Here is a 24,705-nt window from a genome sequence, read left to right on the forward strand (position 1 = left end):
CGGGTTGTGACCTCTGGTGATCGGTCAGTGCAGCAGCTTTGCCCGAGACGAGTGCCTGAGGCTTGCCCTATAGGTTACTGGGCCCTGGATCCCAGGCCAAACTGGGATGTCCGGATTGGCCAGGGGCACTTCTTGTGCTTGGCAGCCCACTCTCACCTTTGGGTCAGCTTGATAGAGCACAGAGGATTAGCCCTTTGAGGCCACGTTTGGGCTGGCTGGGAAAACCAGTGGCCCAGATGCGACCCTGACTTGCTTATGCAAGCACCTCCTGACAGATGGGCTCTGCTCACGGCATTTTGTTTCCAGCTCAGTCAGAAACCCCCAATCTGTTTTGTTCCCTTCTGTGAAAACACACAGATGTTTCTGAGGTCCTGGGGTCTTTCCATAGATCCCTTCCTGGAGCAGGTGTAGCCAAGTCTCCCTGTGATGCTCAGAGGCTGACTGATACTCAGTCTCTGTGGGATTCAGGGACTGGTGCACACTGGTCCCTTTCCAGCTGCCTGCTGTGGAGCTCCCCCCACCGAAGAGCTCTCCCATCTTCCTGATGGGAAACTGCCCACTATGAGGGCCAGAATGCCTGGGTTCTGATCCTGGTATGCCATGGACTGGTTACGAAAACTGTGACTCAGTTTCAGTCTGTAAAATGGGGACAGTACCACCTATCTCATGGCCACTACTTTTTTTTTTTTTAAGATTTTATTTATTTATTCATGACAGAGAGGCAGAGACACAGGCAGAGGGAGAAGCAGACTCCCTGAGGGGAGCCTGATGCAGGACTGGATCCCAGGACCCCAGGATCACGGGATCACGGCCTGACCTGAAGGCAGATGCTCAACCACTGAGCCACCCAGGCGCCCCCTCATGGCCACTACTATTAGCAGGGTTCCTTCCTTCATGAATCTTCTCCTTCCCCCAATTACAGAAACACAGCTAGGGGTGGGCTCTGCGGCTGAGTGTTCTCTGCTGGATCTCTCTGCACAAGTTCTGTCTCCAGTATTCCTTGGCTCCTGCCTCTTCTCTAGACTGCTCCTCTGGCCTCCTGGTGATCTGTAAGCCCCTGATAAATGGGGCTTCTGCCCAAGACTGTCCAGCGTGGCTTCTGCCACTGGCCCTGGAGGACCCCGACTAATACATAGTGCCGTGTGTAAGGAAGGCAGCGGGGATGGTGAATGGGAAAAACTGGGAGACGGCAGCAAAGCGAGGGGCAAGTGGCAGTGGGAGAGTCAGGTGGGATGCATGTGGCTGCAAGTAACAAAATCCTGTCCACTGGTGGCTCGGGCAATGACAACATTTCATTATCCTATGTAACAAGGAGGCCAGACATGGTGACTCCACTCTGGAATGACGTCAGGGACTGTCTCTCCTCCCACCCCATCATCCTCTGCTTCCCTGAGTGAGCTGCTGGCTTACATCTTTGGCTTTTGGCCTCAGAATAGCAAGCTGGCAGCCACAGCCATGCTTCTCACTGAACCATGGGCAGGGGGAAAGAAAGGGATGACATAAGACTATTCTTACTTCTTACCCATCTGACCCTAATCAGGAAGGACCGTGTTTGCCAGAACATTCCCCCTACCTCACCAGACTTTCTTTTATGCCTAATTGGCCAGAATGTGGTCACATATGGCAGTTCCAGGTGCAAGGAAAGCTGGGAAAGCCAAGAATCTGGGATTATCCGGGTTGCCCTTGGGCCAGTGAGGACTTACCTCTGGGGCTGGCCACACTGGCTCCCTAAAAAAATTGTCAGTCTGTTAGAGGACCAGGCACCCAATAGCGTATCTGTATAAATGCTCCCAGACTGTCACTTGTGAAGAAGATGAGGAAGTCTGAGCTGAGGGGTGCTCCCTTTTCAGGCCCCCCAGGCCTGGGAGGCTGGAACAGCAAACATGTAGGTGAGCACCACAGCTGCAATGTTCTGGCTCTGAAGGGCCTTGTTCTTCCGTGAAGAAGCCACGATGTCTCCCAGAACCTCCCAGAGCAGAGGGAAAAACACGAGCCTTCAGGTGGTAGACACTCGGGGTTTGCTTCCTGTCTTCTATGACTCCTTTTTCCAGAAACAGCCTAGATTTCCCTTTGGGAATCTGTCTTCTCTGACTCCCACCCAGTGGGCTAGAGGAGGAGCTCCTTCCTGAGCTCCGAAACAAACTATGTAACCTGATTAGGACCAGTGACACCCAGTGACATTGTTGCCAAGAGTCCTGGGGCTGAAGGCTGTGCTTTTTCTTCTTACCTGGAGTCTGGGAGGATATGAGGGATGGAATCACTGCAGCCATCTTGAGACCATGAGGGAAGAGCCATTGTGAGGGGGGCTGAAATGCGGGGCATTTGGGGGCTGTTGTCATCACTTTAATCTGAGTCATCGTGGACCCGAAGCCACCACTATTCTTCCCACCATTAGATGTTTTAGTTACACAACAAAACGACATTTATAGCAGCAGCTACCATGAATGTGATCCTTCTATAGTCCTGGTCCTTCTCTAAGTGCTTTACGTTTGTTATCTCTCTTAACTCCACAACTACTCTGTGAGGGAGGTATCTCCATTTTAACTTAAGGAAACCAACAGATGAAGTACTGTGCCCAAGGCCAGACGGCCACAAGGTGGCAGAGTTGGGAATGATCCAGAAGCTTCATGCCTGAAGTCAGGCAGTCCTTAGTTCAAGCACCAGCCCTCTGGTTGTCCAGTGGGCAAAGTCCTGGACCTCCGATTCTCCTTTTCCTCACTGGTGACACACCATAAAGTATCTCCAGATCCAACTGCTTCTCTGAGCTCCAGACTCCGGTAGCCACCAGCTTGCTCGACATCACCACGTATGTTAGGTCAAGATGCACTGCAAACTAACCACTCCCAACCGGAACCTCCAATCTGTCCCCATCCACAAAACTTCTTCCTTCTCAGAAGCAGGTGGGCTAAGTTATGCCACAGTAACAGAGGACCCCGAGTACTAAGGGCTTACACAACAAAGGTCTGTGTCTTTTCTTCTAAGATTTTATTTGGGAGAGAGAAAGAGAAGAGAGAGACAGAGAGAGGACAAGGTGGTGGTGGGGGTCAGAGGGAGAAGCAGATTCCCTGCTGAGCAGGGAGCCAGACTTGGAGCTCGATCCCAGGACCACAGGCTCATGACCTGAGCTGAAGGCACACACTTAACCGACTGAGCCACCCGGGCACCCCAAGATTAGTTTCTTGTTCATACTGTATATCCAGCACGGGTGGGCCAAGGGCCTTCTCATGCCAGCTTTACACCCAGTTGACAGACCAGTCCTTCCATGAGACCCAGCCAACTTCACAGGTAAGGGACATGCCTAAACCACAGGACAGCCCTCAAAGTTCCTGCTCAGTAATGACACATACCACTTCTCTTGCATCTCATTGGCTAAATCCAGTCATCCATCGGAGACTGGTGCCGACAGAGTGGTACACCAGAATATCTGTCAGAACAGGAATGCCACCTTCTTCTTCCCCATCTCAGTGAAAAGCACTTTCTTGCATCCAAGGGCCCCACTGGAAACTCACCTCACGTGTCCAATCCACTAAACCACGTCCTGCTGACTCTCCCACAGCAGCTCCGACTCCATCCTTCCCTCCCATCACTTCCCCTGGTCTGAGCTGGGTGACTATACACCACACTCTGTTACCTCTGCTTCTGCTCCCCTACCTAAGTGCCTTTTTCCATGCAGTAGGATTCATATTCACATTTGAATCTTAGTATAAATTCAAATCTTAGGATAAAGTTCAAAATCCTTACCTCGGCCCTCAAGGCTACCTTCCTCTTCTCCTTGCTGTGGGAACCCAGGCCACAACATCCTTTTTTCAGTTCTACTTACTGCTTCTCCTGCTTGTTGCCTCAGGGCCTTTGCACAGGCCATTCTGGTTGCCCTTGCCTATTGTTCTTTCTTAGGACTCAGGACAAACATCACTTTCTCCACATGACTTTCCCTTCTCATGAACCTTGTTTAATCCCCAACCTGAGCTCTCAGAGCATTTCTCTTTGGGATTGCCTGCATCAATGTATGTCTGTAATTTACCATGTAATGAACTGTTTGCCACATGTAAGGTTTGTGAGGCACTGAAATGTCTTTATTACTGCCTGTATCTCTGGCATAGGCCTGACACACAAGAGGCCATTAGTAAATATCTGCTAAATACATGAGAGGACGGATCACAACCTCACTCAGTCCAGGAAGAACACTGGCTCAGGCAGGATCTGTGACCTGAGCGGGGGTGCCACTTGCCTGGTGACCCACTGTGTCTGCCCCTGGGAAGAAGCAGGTTCAGAAAGCTGAAAGTAATGCATGGAGTGTGTGTGTGTGTTGTGTGTGTACACTGCCCCTTCATAGGTTTCTGGATGGGGGAGGGGGTAGGTATCCAAAGCTTCCTTCCTAGACAGCCTTCCGTGTCCAAGGGTGTCCCCACCTGCTCCAAGTGCTACCCTTCATGGACGTGTGATCCAGTCACTGCAGTGGGGACCCGGGAGGACCTAAGAACTGGTCAGTTTAGGGTTGTGGCACCAAGCCTGAGGGCTGCTCTTGGGCCTGGGGGGAAATGGTGACCCGACTGCATGCACCTGGCAATTCAGTAGTTTCTGGGCACGTACAAGTTATTCATTTGTCCAGTAAGAACTAGTCCTTCCAGCTTATTCATTCATACAACAAACACCTATCACATTCTTACAAATCATTTAGTCCAGAAAATTCATTCAATCAAAAGAGTGCAAAAAAAAAAAAAATCAAAAGAGTGCTAATACCTTCTTTTTTTTATTGAACATTGACCAGGCATGTATAATCCATTCATTTCACAAACACCAAGCACTTAAAATCAGATCATTTTTTCAACAGATTTCTCAGGCACCTACTATGTGCTACCGCAGGTGCTGAAGATATAGGCCTGAGCAGGACAGTCCACACCCCCCCTCCTGAACTTCCAGGAGAGGGACGCCACTGAAATCAGTCAATCAGTCAACAGAGACAGAAAACAAGGTGACTTCAAAGGGTGGTCAACAGTTTAAAGGAATAAAACGTTGATACAGGTGGCGCTGGGCACTACTCTCAACAGGGGGCGAGGGCAGTCGGGAGGGCTCATTGTGGGGTGCCATCTGATCCAAAGAGAGGGCGCCTGCCCCACACCCAGTATGCTGATGAACGAGCCCGACATGCACGGGCAGGAAAGCTGGGAGTGGCCAGTGTACGAGGCCCCGTGGGCTTGTCCAAGGCAGTAGTTCTCCCCCACTGTCCATTAGAGGCACCAGGGGAGCTTTGTAAAAATATAGGTGTTCACACTCCACCCCCGGAGAGTCTGAATCAGCTGGTCTGGGGTGGGGACCAGGCCAGAGAGCCTTTTCCAAAGCTCTGCAGCTGATTCTACTATACCACCAGGGCTGAGGACAGAGGAACAGAGAGCAAAGAAAGGAGGGCCTGACACCAAGCCCCGATTTGCTGCAAACACGAGAGGGCAAGCCCATCAGCCAGAGCGGGCCCACGCAGAGAGGCAGGAGAGCAGGTGTCCAGGAGGCCCCGGCAGAGGGTGTGGTCTGGGGAGGAGCAGGTGGTCCACCGGGCTGGAGGCTGCTGAGAGGTTCACATACAGTGACAGTTACTGGTCTGAAGGGCACTGGTGACCACAGCAGGAGGTATTTCAGGGGAACTGCTGCTCTGGGACGCCTGTCACACCCCTTGTCCCCCCTGCTGCCGGCCTACCCTGTCTTCTTCCTACCGGACACTAGACACTATGGCTCCCATCCTCCTTTGCTGAGTTCCCAGGGGTCTGCACACACCCTATACTACAGAAGAAGTTCACTAGATTTTTAAGCCTCTGCGTATCTTTGGTCCTCCTTGGACTTTGAGCAGCTCCAAGTCTGCAGGGGACTGGGGTCTACCACACGTGTTCCTGCCCCACAGGCAGGGTAGGGGGTGATAATGTAGTGGTGGCAGTAGTAACACTTGGCATGTACTATCGTGCGTTATAATAACCGTATGAATAACCTTCTGGCATGCCCATTTTACAGATGAGGCAAAGGTCACATGGCCAGGTCACACGGTGGGTAGGTAGGTGCAGCAGCTAGGCCCCAAACCTCATCAGTTTGGCTTCCACACCTTCACCACTACACTCGAAACAAGAGGCAGAAGCCCGGATGAGCGTGTTGTGTGAATACACAAATGACTGCATCTTCAAAAACCAATTCATAAGGACAAAACTCTAGAAAGTTGGCAAAAGCTCGGCAGATTTCAGGTTAAGGATCTGTTTTCTCCCCTCTAGTCTTCCTTCACTTATTGGAAATTCAAGCATACACAGGACCACTTTAGGGCTCCCTCAGGAAACAAAATGGATGGAACTTCCCGACATCTCATTAGGAAGCCCCGAGGCAGAGACGGCTCCATCGGCCTAAAAAAAAACGAGGAGCAGGGCCCTGACCATGGCCTCCCTGGCTGCCTGCTACTCTGATCTGTTTTACTCTCCATGCTTCTGACACGGGATGTGTGGATTTCCCACACCAGGCAACTCTCTAGTTCTCCGCAGACACCAACTGGGTATCCTACACTTTAATTCAATCCCGACACTACCTGGAGTTGGCACAGACGCCACGGGTTCAGGGCTCAGTTCCACCAGACTGCTCCCCACATCAGATGCTAATCACAAGTCAGGGGTCCCCAGGTTACCCGCACTGTCTGACTTGGCTACAAATTGGGGTTCCTAGGACTCCCTCCTCAGGTTTGGTCATTTGCTGTAGCAGCTCACAGAACTGAGATAACTTTACCTACTATTGCTGGTTTTTTATAAAAGATACAAGCGAACGGTCAAATGAAGAGATAGTCAAGATGAAGTCCAGAAGGGTCTCGAGCTGCAGGAGCTTCTGCTCCCACGGAATTTGGGGTGCACCACCTTCCCAGTACGTGGATACACTCATCAGCCTAGAAGCTCTCTGAACTCTGTCCTCTAGGGTTTTGTGGAGGCTGCATTATGTGGGCACGATTGATTACATCACCAGCCACTGGCGGCTCGAGCAATCTCCAGCACCCCCTCCTCTGCAGAGGTCAGGGGGGTGGGGCTGAAAGGTCCAACCTTCTAATCACACGGTTGGTTTCCCTGGCAACCAGCCCCTATCCCGAAGCTATCTAGGAGTCCACCAAGAATCTTCTCATTAGCATCAACTCAGGTAGGTTGAAAGGGGCTGATTCTAAAGAACAAAAGAGGCTCCTATCACCCACATCAAGAGAAAATTCTAAAGGTTTTAGAAGCTCTTGGGCCAGGGACTGGGGACAAAGACCAAATATGTATTTTTCATTTGCACCCTGAAAACTTGCATTTTCATATGTAAGGTCAGAGAACCAGAGAATGGGTGTTTCTGGTTTAAATCTGACAGCCACGACACTCAAACCGGGTTCCCGAGAGGCCAGAGTTTTCCCCCAAGTATGGACATCAGTAGAGCTTCTCCCCACCTTCCTTGGGGGAGCAGGGAGAAAGAATTGTAATTATGTGCTGAAATTTTAGGTGTGCTCGCTATTTTATTTTAATCCAGCAATTCGGTTTCTGGGGATCTGTCCCTCAGATACTGACACCAGTGCACGCTGTTGTAATATGGAAGAGGAGGGTAGAGCGGCAGGCCCACCCATCAGCAGAGGAGGGCTAAGCGCATCTGGGTGCCTCTACTCCAGGGTGTAGCTGTAATCAATAGTGAGGTGGAGGTAGCGTCACCTGGTATGCGTCCTGTCCATATGCAAGAGGCCCACAGGGCCTGAAGCCAGTGAGGACAGCTAGTACTTCTGAGAGCTCACTTGAGTACCAAGTGTTTTACACACGTTAACTCATTTAATCCTTCTGACACCCTGTGAGGGAGGGGCTATCACCAGCCTCATTTTAAAGTCAATGCAATCGAGTCCAGAGAGGATGAGTAACTCACCCAAGGTCACTCAGCAGGAGGGCAGTGGCCCTGGGATTTGAAGCCAGGCAACCCAGCTTTAGAGTTTCTCCCGTCGTACTCTAGGGTGCCACCTGCCAAGGGCAAGAGGCAAGCTGCAGAATAAAACCAAAACCCAAAATAATTTGGCTTAACCCAAAGGGGATGGATTTCACGGGGGGGGGGGGGAGAAAGAGAGAAAGAGAGAGAGAGAGAGAACACAAATGTCTATAAAGTAAGGATCTGGGGGCATACCCCCCAGCTGTTAATAGTGGCTACTCCTAAGGAATAAAACTGGGGATGGAGATGAAAGGACTTTTTTTTTTTTAATTTTACGTGTCTGTGCTTGAATTCTTATCAACATGTAAGTTCAAGGCCCCCTTCAGGCCCCCTGTGAAGCCTGCCCTGAGAAGGTGTCTCCAAGGAAATGCTCACAACTGCATAGGGCACGGGTGTCTCTGGCTTTAGGATTTCAGTTTTGAAAGTGAGCATGTGAGAGGAACTGTGGGCACAGGGAAAGCCACCCCCCTGGGGAGCCCTGACCTGTTGGGAAGCAAAGTTAGAACAGATGAGAGGCACCTCCTCCCCACTCGAGCTCCAGCAGGGCCTGAGGAGTCTGCAAACTTCGCATCTTTCCAAGTGGAGCTTCCTCTGTGGCTTGGCAAGATGCCTGCACCCAGACCCACTGAGGGAAGGAAGGGGCACCCCATCTTGTGTCCACATGCTCCTTGGGGAAACAGAGGCTGTACTTAAATGCTCCAGCAGCAATCTGGTCTTCTTTTGTTTTAGCTTGCAAGCCAGTACAGTTGGGAGTCCCGTGGGTTAAATGCTTGTATAATTACATGCCTATATAGAGAAATGAATTAAAAAAAAATAAACAGGCTTCATAGTTTTGCTTTTCTTACTTATTATCAGATCTTGGGGATTTCCTGATGTGGCTGCTGTAGAATAGTGTTTAGAAACCAAGACCACTAGGGTTCAAGTCCCAGCTCCACCACTTAATTACCTGGACCTGGGGCAGGTCACTTGGCCACCCTACATCTCGGTTTTCCCATCTGTAAAATGAGATAATAATAGTACTTAACTCTTAGCGCTGACGTGGGTAATGACTATAGAGACTTGGAATATCCCTGGCACACAGGGATATACAAGTATTAACTGGTAACATTTTACGTATATAATAATAAAAACGAAACCGGTAGCATTTTACGTATATAATAATAAAAACGAAACCTCAAGCAAACTCACTGAACCAAATGTGGCCTTGGCATGAACCCTGGTTGCTCTGGGCTCAGGAGCCAGGTCTCCCAGGGCGGCCTGCCTTGAACCAGAAGCTGGACAAGCCCCTCCTCCCGGGGGGCCCAGAGCCAGGGCCACAGGGAGGTGCCCCTTCTGAGTCCCTGTGGGGTCGAGTGGGTTAGACGACAGTGTTGCTACCTCCCCTGAAGTACATGTGGATTAAGCATCTTGTTCCAATTCTGGGCATAGTCCTACTCACTTCAAATGGGACTTTGAAATGCAAAATTAAAAAAGGATGCCTCCCGGAGGATGGGCACGCGTGCCAGGCCCACCCCGGAGCCGCCCCGAGCCGCAGCAGAGCTTGGGCACTCCTCGGAGGTGACAGCCCTGTGCTGGCTGGAGGCTGGATGAGGGGTCTGTGGTCAGGAAGCCCCTTCTGGGGAGACTTACGCGGGGCCACAACCACTGCTCTGAGTGGCCAGACGTCCCTGAGGATCTCCCTGGCTCTAACCAGGCCCACTGTCAGGCCATATGCACTGGTGTAGTTGTGACCTTTATTTTGATACTGCAACTTTTTGATAAACAGCTGCCGCCTGGAACCCCGAGAGCCCCCGTTACCACTGCGTGGGGCACCTCTCCGGGGTCTGCTCCCAGGGCTGTTGCCGCCCAGGTAGGAGTGGTGGTTAAATGTTCAGTGTGTCCCCCAACGGGCTCACTCCTGTGACCAGGCTGAGCCTCTTTTAGAAGATGGTGTCTTGTCAGCATGGAGCCTGACTTGCAAACTAATCCCAGCTAATTGCCACCGAAACCTGCTAAGATCACATCTGTTGGGCTCGGAGATTAAATCAATATTTGACAATCTTGATTAAATACAGCCAGGGAATCCTTGTCAAAGAACATCTGTTAAAGCCCTGTTCTTTCCCTCCTGCTCTTGGGGGCCGCAGGGGCACCTCGGGCTCTGCTTCTCCTCACCTGAGGAGCTCTGTGGAGGGCTGGGGGCAGGGGGAAGGGGGACAGAGAGGACACAGAAACAGAAAGGCTCCCTGTGGTGAGAGTGGAGGGAGTAAACCTTGTTATCCTGGGGGCACCATCTGCCGCTGTAATCCCCATACCTGCCCCTGAGCCCCCAGGCAGCTGAGGGCCAGCCCACAGCTGGGGGTAGAGTGCTTGTCCCCGAACCTGACTTCTAATAGTCCACTGAGGCAGTGCTCTCGTCACCTCCATTTCAAAATCAGGAAACTGAGCTTCTGGGAGGGGACACTGCTTCCCCACAGAGAGAATGAGAGGAGGAATGGGGGTCTACACCTGGGTCTAGCTGACTTCAGGGTGTGCCCTGTGACCAACTTGAGAGACAAGCTGTCAAAAGTAAGAGCAAAAACTGGCACTTATGTCACCAGGAACCCAGACTGGAGGCCTGTTCCAACAGTCCAGTTCCCGAAGCTACACCTAATAATGGCGGCCCCACTGAGACGCACAGGCCTCACTCTTGGCCCTACTCAGCCCATGCAGCATCCCGGGGTGAGGGCCCTACTATTCTCTCCAATTTACAGAAGGGAACACTGAGACTTAGAGAGGCAGGCTACTCATGAGGTAAAAGGCAGAGGTAGGACTGGAACCGGGTAGGTGACTCTGTGGCCACCAAAGCCACCCTAAAAAGCAAGGATAGAGCTGTGAATATGATGGGCCTCGATAAATATCCACTCTTCATCCCTCAGTGATTTAAGACAGAAATCAGGCTCATGCTGGGATCCTGGGATCAAATCCTGACTCCAACGCAGACCAGAGTGGACAGCAGTGCTACTCTGTCGCACTGCCAGAGGAGCCCGAGATGGTCCCCCTACGACACCACTCCCCATGGTAACGGCATATATAAGTGCACATTCATTCTTACCTAGGATTTTTAAAACAACAGTAAGAATGACTCGCCAGCTGCACTCACAACACCCTCATGGGGGGAGGGCTGGGGAGCAGTGGTCAGACACCCAAATGCCTGCAGCCACTGTTCACTACTCCTTCCCCAGGTCCAAAGCAGTACTGAGATCAGGGGAGTCCTTCCTATGTGTTTTCTGAGTCGGAAGAAGGAAGGAAAACCCAAACAAACCAGTCACCCACCAGATAACCAATCAGCCAGCCAACCAGATAATCAACTAACCAACCAATCATTCAGTTAATCAACCCACTAGCCAGCAAGCCAACCGGCCAGTTAACCAGCCAACTGGTCTCTTGTTTCTGTGTCCTTGACCCTATTTATTTACATCTCTACATCTCCCTGCATGGCTATCCCAGGTCTCCCTGCACCAACTCTCCGCGTCCCTGTCCACACCTGTCCATGTCCCTGTGTGTGGGTGTGTGTCTCTCTCACACACATGAACACACACAGATGACCACGGCTCTGCAATATTTCTGGGCCCTGAGTTATAATCCCATGTTAACCCACCACTGAGGATGTGTCCCAGGCCAGGCAGCCTCCACCTGGTCCTTCTTAACTTTCTCCCATATCCCAAGTTCCCAGCATCCACAGGAAGGTAGAGAAGCTAAGACATTGGCCAAGATTATTTAAAAAGAGAAAAAAAATTCAGGAGGCAGATCCCAAACTGTCTGCTAGTGAAAGAACCACCAGCATGTGTGGCATTGTTTGGGCCCCTAATTTCTCATATTCCAGGGAGGATTTACGTCGGCCTTGTCCAGTCTCACCCCCACCCTGAAGTGGAATCTTATACAAGGAAATTGGCTGCTTTATTCAGAGAATAAACTCAGAAACTCCAAGAAGAATGAATTCAGGAGTTCAGAAGAATGGCATATTCTCTCTTACAATTAAAAAAAATTAGTATTAAAACAATCTCCATGCTACATATTTTATAGCTATATAACCACCTATGTTGATGCAGAGTAAAGATCTGTAAGGACAATCTCTACCTGTAAGTGGTTACCCCAGGGAGGGGAGTGACAGTATGTGTGCGTGTGATCTTCCCATCCTCAGCGTTGAAGCTCCAAAACTCCCCAAAGTCATGTGCCTCTACTTTGGCACAGCCGCAGACCACCTGTACTAATATTTACTTTAGATAATCCTTTCAACCATCTCACTTACTAAAACCTTAATAATAATAGTACCAGCATTAGATTCATTATATTTTTTTCTAATACTCATCAAACAAAACGCACAAATACGAACATTTGTAAAGCCTGTCTGTGTATCAATGGAAATGAGCTTTGGTACCAGACATGTGCTGACATCAAAACCAGAATGCGGCTTTCAGATGTGATTCTGAGCAAAAGAGGCAGACACAGAACAATGTGTGTAATACATGATTTCATTTATATAAAGTTCAAAAAACAGGCAAAACGAGACCACGTTACTTAGGGTTACTGTCGTAGGTGAACAAACCTTCAAAAAGCAAGAAATGGTGATCACGGAAGTCTAGAGTAGTGGCTTCTGGGGGAGAGAGTGGGTTCTGATGCAGGGGTACATAGAGGGTTCTGGGGTACTGGCAAAATTCTTTCTTGATATGGGGGTTTACACGAGTGCTTTAGAATTGTTCACTAAACTGTATATTTACATTTTACATGTTTTTCAGTGCAAATGTTATATTTCATAATAACCACGTTTTAAAGTCTTCTGCATTGTATCGGTTCATGTTAAACAGTGAGATTGTACTCTTGTATTACGTGTGTAATTTTTTTTTGTTTTAGAGATTTTATTTATTTATACATGGGAGATACAGAGAGAAAGAGAGGCAGAGACACAGGCAGAGGGAGAAGCAGGCTCCATGCAGGGAGCCCAATGTGGGACTCGATCATGGGTCTCCAGGGTCACGCCCTGGGCCAAAGGCGGCGCTAAACCGCTGAGCCACCCAGGCTGCCCATTACATGTGTAATTTTAAAAAAAGATAAAATAAATAAATAAATAAACAAACAAATAAGTAAATAAAATAAAATAAAATAAAATAAAATAAAATAAAATAAAAAAGACCCTCTTTGAGGAGTACCTGGGTGGCTCAGTAGGTTAAGCATCCGACTCTTGGTTTTGGCTCAGGTCACGATCTCAGGGCCATGGAATCAAGCCCACCGTCTGCTTGAGATTCTCCCTCTGCCTCTCCCCCACTACCTGATACCCTCCCCTGGCTCATGTGTAAGCACTGTCTCTCTCTCTCTCCCCTCTCTCTAAATAAATAAATAAAGATCTTAAAAAAAAAAAAAAAAAAAAAAGATAAGACCCTTTTTGAAGACCTGTGTGTTTGTACACACACAGAGCCATCCTAGTCACTCTTGGTCCCTCTGGCTCAAAATTCACTTTCTCTCCTATAAGAAAGGTTTCCACTCCCCAGAACTGGCAGAACCACTTCACACCACCCCCTCCCTCCCCAACAAACATCCTGGGCCTGCTGGGGGAGTATGCACTTCATCCTAGCTTCAGGGGAGGTGGGGAGAGCAGGGCTACACTCACAGCAGTGGTTTTGGGACAACTCACCACCTGACAGCTGGGGACCAAGGGTCAGGGACTCGTATTCACCTGGAGGAGGACTTACAGGACATAGGGGCTGCAGGGCCAGGCTAATGTGTATCCTAGCTCTGTCCTGCGGTGAGCTCACAGTGAGCTCTAGAAAGACTCCAGTCTTGACCCTTGAGGTGCAAAGCCTCTTGTCAGCCTGAGGACCAGCTGGCAGATGGCAAAAGCCTGCCGCTCTGTTTGCACAACATCGTAATCAAACATCCTGCCCAGGGACCGAGACCAAGGCAGAAGGGCTGGAAGGGGGCACTAGGCCCTCAGGAGCCTGAAACAATGGCTCTCCAGAAGCCCGGGACACCAGGAAATCAGCCACTCATTCTTAGCACAATTTTTTTGTTTTTTAATGTTCACAGTTGATGGAACCTTTCTAGAGGCAATCTGGCAACGGCTTTTAAAAATGTTCTTACCCTATGAACCTGTAATGCTACTTCTGGGAATTGATCCCAAAGAAACAATGGAAATGAAGGAAAAAAACTTATGGCATGGGTTATAAAACAAAAAAACAGAACCAACCCCACTGTCCAAGGACAGGATAATGGCTAAATAAACTGCTGCACGTCTTATCACATAACCTAATGACATTAAATGTTTATTACGTGTCTGCACACGGTCACAGAAAAAAGACTCAAAACAAATACTCAAAAATGTTACCTGGGGTTAGTTCTTGGTGTTGGGACTACTAGTGATTTTTTGAAAATGTGCTTTTTGTACGTTCCTCTATTCTCCCAAACTACCTTTAATGAATGTGTTTTCAAAATCAGGGAAACAAAGCACAAAGTTTTCATTCATGTAACTTATTTCCATTCACTAGATGAGTATTTCCAGAGAGCCCCCTATGTCCTAAGGCAGTGAACAAGGTGGACCCTTCTCTGCCCCTTGGCTGGAGAAGGGAGCCACACGTGAATTGAGAGCCTATACCAAGTACACGGATCAGCAGAAAGCAAGCCAAGGAGAGGATAAAGGGAAGAAAGGGGTGCTGCAGAGTGGGTGGTCAAGGAAGGCTTCCTGAAAGGGGTGGTGGTAGGTGAGGGGCACAGATGCAGCAGGTGCAAAGGCCCTAGTGTGTTTGGAGGCAGCCACCCAAACTGAATCTCATGTGGATAATGAACCCGACAGGGAACAGAGTCCCATCAGGAGGCAGGACAGCCATCCTTGGGATGGGGTGGGGTGAGGAGGGGCAGGAGCGGCGTGGCCCAGAACAGGGACAGTGCTGACACAGATGGGGACAGACCAGAGAGGATTTGGCCATTTCTTCACACCAAGTGGAGCTCCATGGCATTCAATCCTAAACTGAACACCAGGCGGGTACCGGGCGCTGTGCCAGATCTGGGCACAGAGCTGCAGGCTGCTGCTCCTGCTCTTGCACCCATGCTATTCAGACCAGAGCAGGACAGAGATGAATAAACGAGCCATTTCAGGCCAGTATGTTTGGGCCAACCATCAGCGGCCAGGGCTGGCTGGGCTCAGCTTTAAGAAAAACTGACAACTTTCTGAACAAAAGTTGGCCCCAGGCCTCCTATGGGGTGGGATGTACCTCGAAGTCCTTCCCATCCAGGTTTCATAGACTCACAGGTGCTGCTCAGGAGGCCCGAAGGCAAGGAACCTCACTCCCAATGGGCAGATGAGGAGACTGGGCACAAGGCAGCGTCATTTCTAGACAACAAGAACTCAGGCCCTCAGTACGGGACTAGTTACCCTCCACCGGGGCGCTAATCCGGATGCTGAAGGCTTCACACTTGTGGCTGCACGGACTCCAGTGTTGTTCAAATCCAAACCCACTCTCCTTCCTCGAGAGAAGTCTGAACTTGTTTGGAGCAGCAGGATGCCCATCCGAAAAATCCACTCTCCAAGGTTCCCCTGACGATATGGCTCACTATGCATCCCATTCTGGCCAATGACAGGTTAAGTGGAAGTCCGCTGGGGGTGGGCGAGGGGTCTTCTGGTAGAGCTACTGTTTTCCAAAAGAAAGGAGTAACCTCAACCAGCAACCCCTTCCACCCTTCTCCTTCCTGGAATGTGGCTATGATAGCTGGAGGTGGGGCAGCCATCTTGTGATCATGAGGCTGAAAGCCTACATGCTGAGGATGGCAGAGCTAGGAGTCCGTGGAGCCCACTCCCCGAGCCAGTGGCCCTGCCTCGGTCTACCCATACTTCTTTTCCCTCCTATGTGCAAGAGAAAAGCTGTTGCCTTATTTAAGTGACTACTTACTGGTTTCCTGTTCCTTATAGCAGAATACAATCTTGACTAATAGAAGTCCTACCCAGATCCTCATTTTATATATAAGGAAACTGAAGCTCTATGAGGGGAGATCACTAGCAAAAGGTTACACAGAGCCAGGAAGAGTTAAGGCTGGATGTGAGCCTGTGTCCCTAACCACTTTATAGCAGTATCCTGAATCTTAGTCAAGAGTACTGGCTTGGTAGAAAGCTTGGCTTCAATTTGCTTCTCCACTTAGTAGTTTGCTTCTCCATCCCTCACACCAGAAGGATGAGCTCCACAAAATGTGGACTCTCTGCTGCTCACTGCCCACCACACAACAGCAGCGGGCTGGTGCCAGGTGTTCAACACACACATGCTAAAGAGGCAATGACTGAATGCATGCGAAGGTCGAGTGACTCTTCTGGAAAACAGGAATGGCCCCTTACCTTCACAGGAGGCTGCGAGGGCTCACTGAGGAATAAATATAAAGCAAAGGGCATGGTGTCCAACTTAGTGCCTAATAATTGATTCCATTATTACCAAAACGGAGGCTGTGCATCTCCTCTTCCAAAGAACTCTCCCCATGACCAAAAGGTTTTACCAACTCTAGATGATTTTTTAAAAATTTTTTAAAGCTTGGATTCAAAGACAACTCACAGGCCAAACACCTCCAGGACTCCCAACTAATTCTCAACCATGTGTAACTGGAGCGGCACCCCTGCCCCAGCCTTGGGTTTTGCCTGCAATAACTACCCTGTACTTTGCATGTCAACCTTCCTTTTCCTTAGGCCTAAGAGAAGAGCAGAAACATGGTCCTGACTGGCTCCCTGCTTCCTGCCTCATGGCTATGACAAGATGTGATATCTGGAGCCACAGCAACCATCTTACAACCACAAGGAAAGGCAAAAATGATTTCAGAAGCACACACTTGGGCTTCTGACATGTGGAGCTGTTGAAGCATCCCAGAACTGCTGAGTATCTGTTACTTATATTCCAGACCAAGATACAAAATATTTACAATCCAGCATGGCGCAGGTAAGGCAATCAAAATGGATGGCAGCTGCTGTACGCCAGCCCTGCTTGAATCCAAAGACATGTGAGTGCCTCCTTGAGGATGAGTATTAATGCCAATTTTGTTCACTTGTCTCTTAGCACCAGCACAGTGCTCGGCACGCAGTCAATGTCTGGTGAATGATGCTGACTGAGTTCCCTGGAGATCCATAGATGGTTGTTGAGAGCACAGGCACTACAGTCTGACGCACCAGGACCTAGTACCGCTGCATACCTCCCAGCTCTGAACAAGGCTGCTTCATCTCCCCCAGCTTCAGGTCCCTTATCTGTATTTACCTCACAGGGTTTGGGAGGAAACTTTGATAAGCCGTGCCGCACTTGGACAGGACTTGATGTGATGCCGGGGACGTATGCTAGCTGCGATCACCATCCGCCTCTTTCACCCTGCCTGTTTCCTTGCCCATCAAATGGATACCATGATCTGTCTCTCCTTTAAGGAGACAGAATCTGAAAAAGTACAGGAGAAAGCACCCTGGAAGTAAACGACAATTTTTATCTTTGACTTGGTGTGGCATAGCAGCTAAGGGCATGGAGTTTAAGGCTCAGGGTGCCTGAGTCTGAATCCTAGCTCTGCCACATGACCTTATTAGCAAGTCACTTAACCCCCCTCTGCCTCAGTTATATCATCTGTAAAATGGAAATAAGAGAAGTACCTCCTTCACAGGGCTGATGTGAGCATTAAATGAGTTAATACGTAGGGGGGCGCCTGGGTGGCTCAGTGGGTTGAGCATCCAACTCTTGATTTTGGCTCAGGTCATGATCTCAGGGTTGTGGGATTGAGCCCCGTGTCGATCTGCTTGGGATTCTCTCTCTCCCTCTCCCTTGGCCCCTGTCCCTCCCTGTTCATGCTCTTTCTCTCTCAAAATCAATAAATCAAATCTTAAAAAAAAGAAAAGTTAATATGTAAAGCTCTAGAATAGCGCGTGGGACAGGAGATCACCAGGAATGTTAGCTTGTGTGACCTCAGGGAAGTTACTTAACTCTTTCTCTTCTCCAAGATCGCTAGTCCTACCAACCTCATGGGATTATTGTGAGAATTAAAGAAGTTAAGCTATGTGAGTGAAGTACTTGAAACAGGCCCGCTTTACGAGAAGCGCCCAGTTAATGTTAGCAATCCTCATCAGCTCTACTCCGGGGTTCTCTTGTAGGACAGACTGTCCCCACTTTTATTTAATTCCCCGGCTGTTGTTTACCTCCCCTGCCTGTGAATCTGGCACCACCGTGGTGCCCTAGGCTTCCCCCACCTTCAGAAAGCTAGCAGCTCCAGGATCGTGCACGGTACACCTCTCACCCCCATGTGTGAGTGCCTGGCTGGCTGTGTGTGCAGTGTTCCCTTGGCCTCTCTCCCGGCTGGGCACACTGGGGCCTCACGCAGGGGCTCCCTGCATCCCACCACCCGGCACCCTCCAGGCAAGCAGCGCTGCTCTGCTTGTAGACACGACCTCCTGGGGAAGCCTTTCCTTAGGTCAGGGCATGACCCAGTCCTCCGACAGGAGCAAAAGGGAGTGTCTTGTCTGAACACAAGGCGCGGGGAGCTTGGAGAGGATTCCTCCAGCAAAAGAAGAGACTGTAACCATAGGCAAATGGCTCAAGCCTCCCGAGGGAGAGGGAGGCGCGACCGGGGCAGCAGTGATGAGCAGCTGGCAGGCAGTGCCCAGAGAGCTGACTCAGGTTTCTCAGGAGACCAAGGACTCCAGTGTCCAGGATGGTGCTCATCACCAGGCAACGCACCCCCGACCAGGCCATTTAGTCATTCTGGTTTTCTCATCTAGAAAGTGGGTGTCAATTTCCCTGATTGATCCACTGCCCGTCCAGCTCCCGCCCTGCTCTGAATCACAGGGGACTACATTTCCCAGGATTCCCGGTTACGTCAGCCAAGGGCGGTGCTTCTCCCTCTCACCCTCCCCACCCCCCTGCCCTGGGCTCCAGTGATACCCCCACCCCCACCCCTGGTGTCCCTCCAGCTCTGGGTCCAATCTCAGGACTGCCTCCCTGTCCTTGTTTGGCTCCTCTGTCCCTCCATCACTCATTTAACCAAATTCTGTGTTGAATTCCCTCGGCCTGAAATACTTCAGAGTAATACCTAGAAATACCGAGATGCTGTTTCCCGACAGATACACCAGTCTTGTTTGCACTTTAGGGGCATCTGAGAACGAAGGGAGAAGATACAGCGGGAAAGTGGGAAGCACCGCACAAATCAGGGATTATTTTATGGGAATGTCCTCCTCGCTTCCCTAACATACAGGCACATGGTGAGTGTGGAGTTTAAACCCCTCCCAAACAAAACAATCTAATGTTCAAGAACTGCTTCAAAATAATCCAAAGGCAGGGGGACGGATGAAGCACGCTTGGCCGTGTGCCAGTAACAACAGGCTCTCGTGACAAGCCTGTACCTGCGGCTCTGTGCGCTCTTCTTTCTACCTCTGTAAATGTTTGAAATTTTCCATTATTAAAACAAAACCAACAGGCAAGAAAAAACTGGTCCCTGTTCTGTTGGTGGGGGTACTAACTGGCGAAGTTTCTTTGAAGGCAATTTGTCAGTTATTACATGAAAAACATGCACACCCGTGGACCCAGGGGCTCTAACATCAAGGCAAGCACAGATATGAATATAGCACTTACCAGGTGCCAGCACTTTATACACGTTATATATCCTATGTTCATAAAACCCACTGGGGTAAATACAGTTACTGTCTCCATTTTACAGATGAGGAAACTGAGGCACAGAATGTCAAAGTCAGAAGCTGAAGTCCCAACCCTAGTACCTTGGAATGTGACAGTGTTTGGAGATTAAGGCCTTTAAAGAGATACACTAAAAAGAGACCAGTAGGGTGTGTCCTAATCCAACCAGACTAGTGACCTTATAAGGAGGGATCAGGGCACAGGGAGCCAGTGGGTGGGCGCCCCTTGCATAAAGGAACAAGAGCAGTAGGGCCGCTGCCTGCAAGCCAAGGAAGGAGGCCTTGGAGGAAACCAACTCTGCTGGCACCTTGGTCTTGGACTGGAAATCTGAGAGTCAGAGAAAATCAATTTCTGTTATTTAAGCTACCCAGGCTGTGATACTTTGTTATGACAGCAACAGCAAGCTGATACACTAGGTCACACAGCCAGTCAGCGCTGGAACCAAGTTGGAGGCCTGGGTCCCTCTGCTCCAGGGTCCTCACCCTTTAACAGTAGGGAGTCAACCTGCAAACTGGTCACAGTGACTGCTTTATCTCCAGGAAGTAAGACTGGAGGGGGGTGCAGGGAAAGGAGGAGCAAGATTTTCAATGTTTACCTTACATACTTTTATAATGTTGACAATTTTTAAAAATTCAAATGTCACATTTTAAAAAATTAAAAATAAGATCACATACATGCAAATGAATATATACCACCCACCCAAATGTGGGAGAGAGGAATATATCCAGGCCCGATTTGTCTTTTTACAAATTTCACTATAAGTGAAATCTCAGGCTTCCTAAAAAGCCAGCAGAGAGAAGCCAGAAATGCCTCCACAGGCAGACAATCGGAGGTGAAATTAAAAGAAAAGAGAGGGTAAAACATCTGAATGTTCAGACACTTTACAACCCTCAATAATGATGATGACAGCGACAATAATTGCTGATTTCACATCACATGTACGCTAGATACTGTCCACAATGCTTTGTATATTATCTAATTAAATCCTCAAAATGTTTTAGGATATAGATACTATTGTCATTTCCATTTCCTATTTAAGGAAACTCAGGCTCAGAGAGGTTGAGTAACTTGCCAGGTTAAGGTGGCAGGATCAGGATGTGAGCCTAGGCCAGCTGGTTCCAGAGTGTGACCCCGATGACCGTGCCCTTCCTGCCTTGCTTCATCTCTGGATGGGCCATTCATGCTGAGGGAGCGTAGGGTGGGTAGGGTAACAGGTGCAGGAGGAGGCAGGACATAGCACTCAGCCGGACTAGGGATCAGAGCATTAAAACCCTAGACTTCACTGGCTTGGCACAAATTAGGAAGCAGAATAGAAGCAAATGGTGACCAATCAATGGGGAAAGCTGGACTCTGCTATGCTCTGGGGGGTCGTCAGCCAGAACCACCTCCCAGAGAAGAACCTTGCCATTCCCCGAGGGGAAGAGAGATGCCTGTCTCCTGTCTCTGCCACAACATGACCCCTGGATATAGACCCCAGGGACTGAGAAGGACACAGGTATGTGGGTGTTCACTGTCTGTGAACTGTCTGTGGTGGTGTGGACCTGGTGGTGATACATCATGTACGGCTGCTCAGCGTGTGGACACAACACACTGGAGCTCACAGAGTGACATGGCTAATCTCAAAAACATGCTGTTTGGGGAAAACGAGAAGAAATAGATGGAGATATGGAGCCCAAAACCGCTTCTGGAAGCTCTTATTCAAATCTCACTATGTATTTTACAAGGATAGGCACATAGCTATAGACACACCACACACACCTCAGAGTGGGGGAAGGATGAAGGACAGAGAATGAAGGAAAAAGAACGAACAAGTTACCCGCTGAGAAAGGAAGCAGCACACCAGTTTCTGCCAACACACAAGTGGACTATGGGAGACAAACTCTATTTGCACCCCGTTTGTGGGTTCTGTGAGGGTGGATGAACAGGCGGAAGGCAGAAACAGGACATAAATCACTTTACTTCTTCCAAAGAAAACCATATTTCTGTGTTCTCAAATGCCACCATTCGTTGGGCCTGACAGTTTTTTTTTTTTAACTTACTAAACCTGGGTTAGGGATGGAGTCTGGAGGCCCTTTCCAGTTGTGGCAGGCATTTAGTTGTCTGCTCCGTACCCACTTTCCTCTTCTCTTGAATAGAGGACCCAACTGGTCAAAGGCAATCAGGGTGTGGCATTCCTCAGGTGATCTGACTGGCCTGGCGAGTGGCGAGGGGATGGTACATGACCTAGGCTGGACGGGGGACAGACTAAAGGAAATATTTATAACCCACGAGGGATGGGCTTTTTCTACTCCCTCTCTCCTAATATCTGTGGACAAGAAAGCAAGTGGCCCTGACTGTCACTGCAGTCATCTTGGCATAAAGAGGCACACATATTTGTATCTGTATCTGTATTTCGCCATACTAGGATGAAGCTGGCGCTGAGAACCTGAGTCCTTGATGAGAGACATTTGAGCTGCTGATCCTACCCCACCTGATGGCCACCACCCGATGGACATCTAGGACACATTACATTTCTTTGTTATCTGGCCAAATGATGTTGGGGTTTTGTTACTGCAATTAAAAGCACCTTAACAGAGACCCTTGAGCTAGGCAGCCGTTTTCTGACTGTTAACAAGGAAACATCTCTGCAATAGGGAAATGGGGGCTTCAGAGACCCCCTGAATCCCACCCTAAGGAGACTCTTTACAGGCCTCAAGCTACACGTGCCCCGCCCACCCCGTCGGCATCCCACGTGAGGCCACAGAAAGAGCCAGTTGTGCCCTCCTTTGTGCGCAAGGGCTCAGGAACCTCCCACCACTACTCGGCTGCCCTCATCCATCATAGGAGCAGAGCTGCAGCCAGTTTCTCAGGGTCTCTTTCTCCTGATAACAGCAGGGGGTTAATCCCCAGCTGGCTGGATGAGCAGGTGAGGGAGGACCAGAAAGCCCAGCCGGGCTCTCCTGCCAAGGCTCTGTTCCCGAATCAGAGATCGGACTTCGCGATTTGGGCTCCCCAAGATCTGGCTACAGCGGGGCTCTGGGAGACAGCATGTGGCTGGGGCCCTCCGTGAGGTGACCCCACTAGCTGCGGTGTAGCATTGTTCCATCGGAATCAAGGGAAGGGCCCGGAGAAACCACTGGCAACTCAAAAGAACCTGAGCTGGGGCGTCAGCCTGTGCTGGGCGCCCATCACCCCATCACCGCTCAGCCACGAGGCGGTCCTCTGACCACAGACCAGAGGTCGCACCCGAGTTGTCTCATCCATAAAATACAAACAGAAGTGCACATTTCACAGAACTGTCGTGGTGAGAAAATGAATTAACACATGTAAAATGTTTAGATGGAGCCCAGCACGGAGCAGAGGCTCAGTAAATACGAGCTTTCTTCTTACGGTTATTATTTGATGGAAGATATTTAATTACTGAAGTATAATTACCTACATGGGCCCGTTCTGAATGCACAGGTTAGTGAATCCTGACACATGTCTGCACCTGTGTAATCCACACCCCACACAAGACTTAGGGCCTGGCCGGTGACACATATTAAGGGGTACCTTTCTCTTCCCCAGAGTTCTCAATCTCAGGGAGGGGGTCCCACAGGGACATGCATCCTTAGGGACTTATGGTGGGCCACAGGTGATTATAAAGCTATTTTCCCCACACGAATGATGAGGCTGGAGCCAGGACACCTTCCTTGCACACAAAGTCCCTTTCCAGATTTGTGCAGCCAAACATGGGAGGAGGACGGGCAGTAAGGATGGGGGAGCTGGCCCTCCTCCTGGCCCTGGGACGCCAGGCTGCTGCACCCCAAAAGGCTCACAGCAGGTTCACTTGTCTTCACGTTCAGGTTCCCTCGCAGCAGCTCTCTCTTAGCAGATTCTTTCACCTCCATCTCTCTTGCAGCAGCCAGGTTAATTCATAAATGCACACCTGGCCAGGTCCCTCCCCCACCTGGACCCCTTCTGAGGCTTCTCAGGATAAACGGATAACCTCTCCACTCCACGGCCACTCCTCTCTGACCAGAGCCACCCTCCACTCCCACTTCCTCTCTCCTTCAGTCTCACTGACAACTTTTTCTTAAAAGATTATTTATTTATTTTTTATGAGAGAGAGAGATAGATAGATAGATAGATAGATAGAGAGAGAGAGAGGAAGAAGCAGCAGCAGCAACAGCAGCAGCAGGAGCCGGAGGAGCAGAGCAGCAGGCAAAGGGAGAAGCAAGCTCCCCGATGAGCAAGGAGCCTGACTTGGGACTTGGTCCTAGGACCCCGGGATCAAAACTTGAGTTGAAGGCAGATGCTTAACCAAATGAGCCAATCAGGTGCCCCCATGGCAACTTTTTTAAACAGAAATTTTTAGATACACACATACTTGTAAGATACACACATACTTGTAAGATACTGTGAGATGCTATATATAGGCAGACCTTGCAGAGATTTGTGGGTTCAGTTCCAGACCACAATACTGTTTCAATAAAGTGAGTCAAATGAATTTTGTTTCCCAGGGCATATAAAAGTATGTTTATACTATACTGTACTCTTTTAAGTGAAAAACAGCATTATATCGAAAAAAAAATCCCCAATGTACATATCTTAATTTACAAATACATTATTGCTAAAAACAAAATGCTGATCATCATCTCTGAGCTTCCAGTGAGTCCAGAATCTTTGCTGGTGGAGGCTCTCGCCTTGATGTCAGTGGCTGATGATGATCGAGGTGGTGACTGCCCAAGGTTGGGGTCATTTTTTAAAAAGACAACAGTGAAGTTTGCCACATTGACTGACTCTTCCTTTCACAGATGATTACTGTTAGCACGTGATGCTGTTGCACAGCCATTTCACCCACAGGAGAACTGCTTTAAATAAAAGGTCAATCCTCTCAAAGCCTGTTGGTACTTTATCAACTAAGTCTATGTCATATTCTAAATCCTTTGTTGTCCTCTCAACAATCTTCACAACATCTTCTCCTGGAGTAGACTCCGTCTCGAGAACCGCTTCCTTTCCTCATCCATGAGAAGCAGCTCCTTGCCCATTAAAGTGTGATCACAAGATTGTAGCAATCCAATCCTATCTTCAGGCTCCACTTCTAATTCTAGTTCTCGTGCTGTTTCCACCACATTTGTAGGAACTTGCTCTATGGAAG

The 24,705-nt window shown here is 49.4% G+C and overlaps 1 protein-coding gene and 1 long non-coding RNA gene across 8 annotated transcripts in view; one reads left to right on the forward strand and one right to left on the reverse strand.

Annotated features, from left to right (window-relative positions):
- Positions 1-24,705, reverse strand: part of SIPA1L3 (signal induced proliferation associated 1 like 3) — a 235,052-nt gene that overhangs the window by 100,748 nt on the left and 109,599 nt on the right. The window lies entirely within an intron of this gene.
- Positions 6,967-17,590, forward strand: LOC140625318 (uncharacterized). The gene is made up of 3 exons (XR_012024696.1): positions 6,967-7,146; positions 16,622-16,868; positions 16,986-17,590. It is a non-coding gene; the product is annotated as an uncharacterized lncRNA (long non-coding RNA).

The sequence above is a fragment of the Canis lupus genome, chromosome 1 (genome assembly GCF_048164855.1).
Source record: "Canis lupus baileyi chromosome 1, mCanLup2.hap1, whole genome shotgun sequence".
Lineage (NCBI taxonomy): Eukaryota > Metazoa > Chordata > Mammalia > Carnivora > Canidae > Canis > Canis lupus.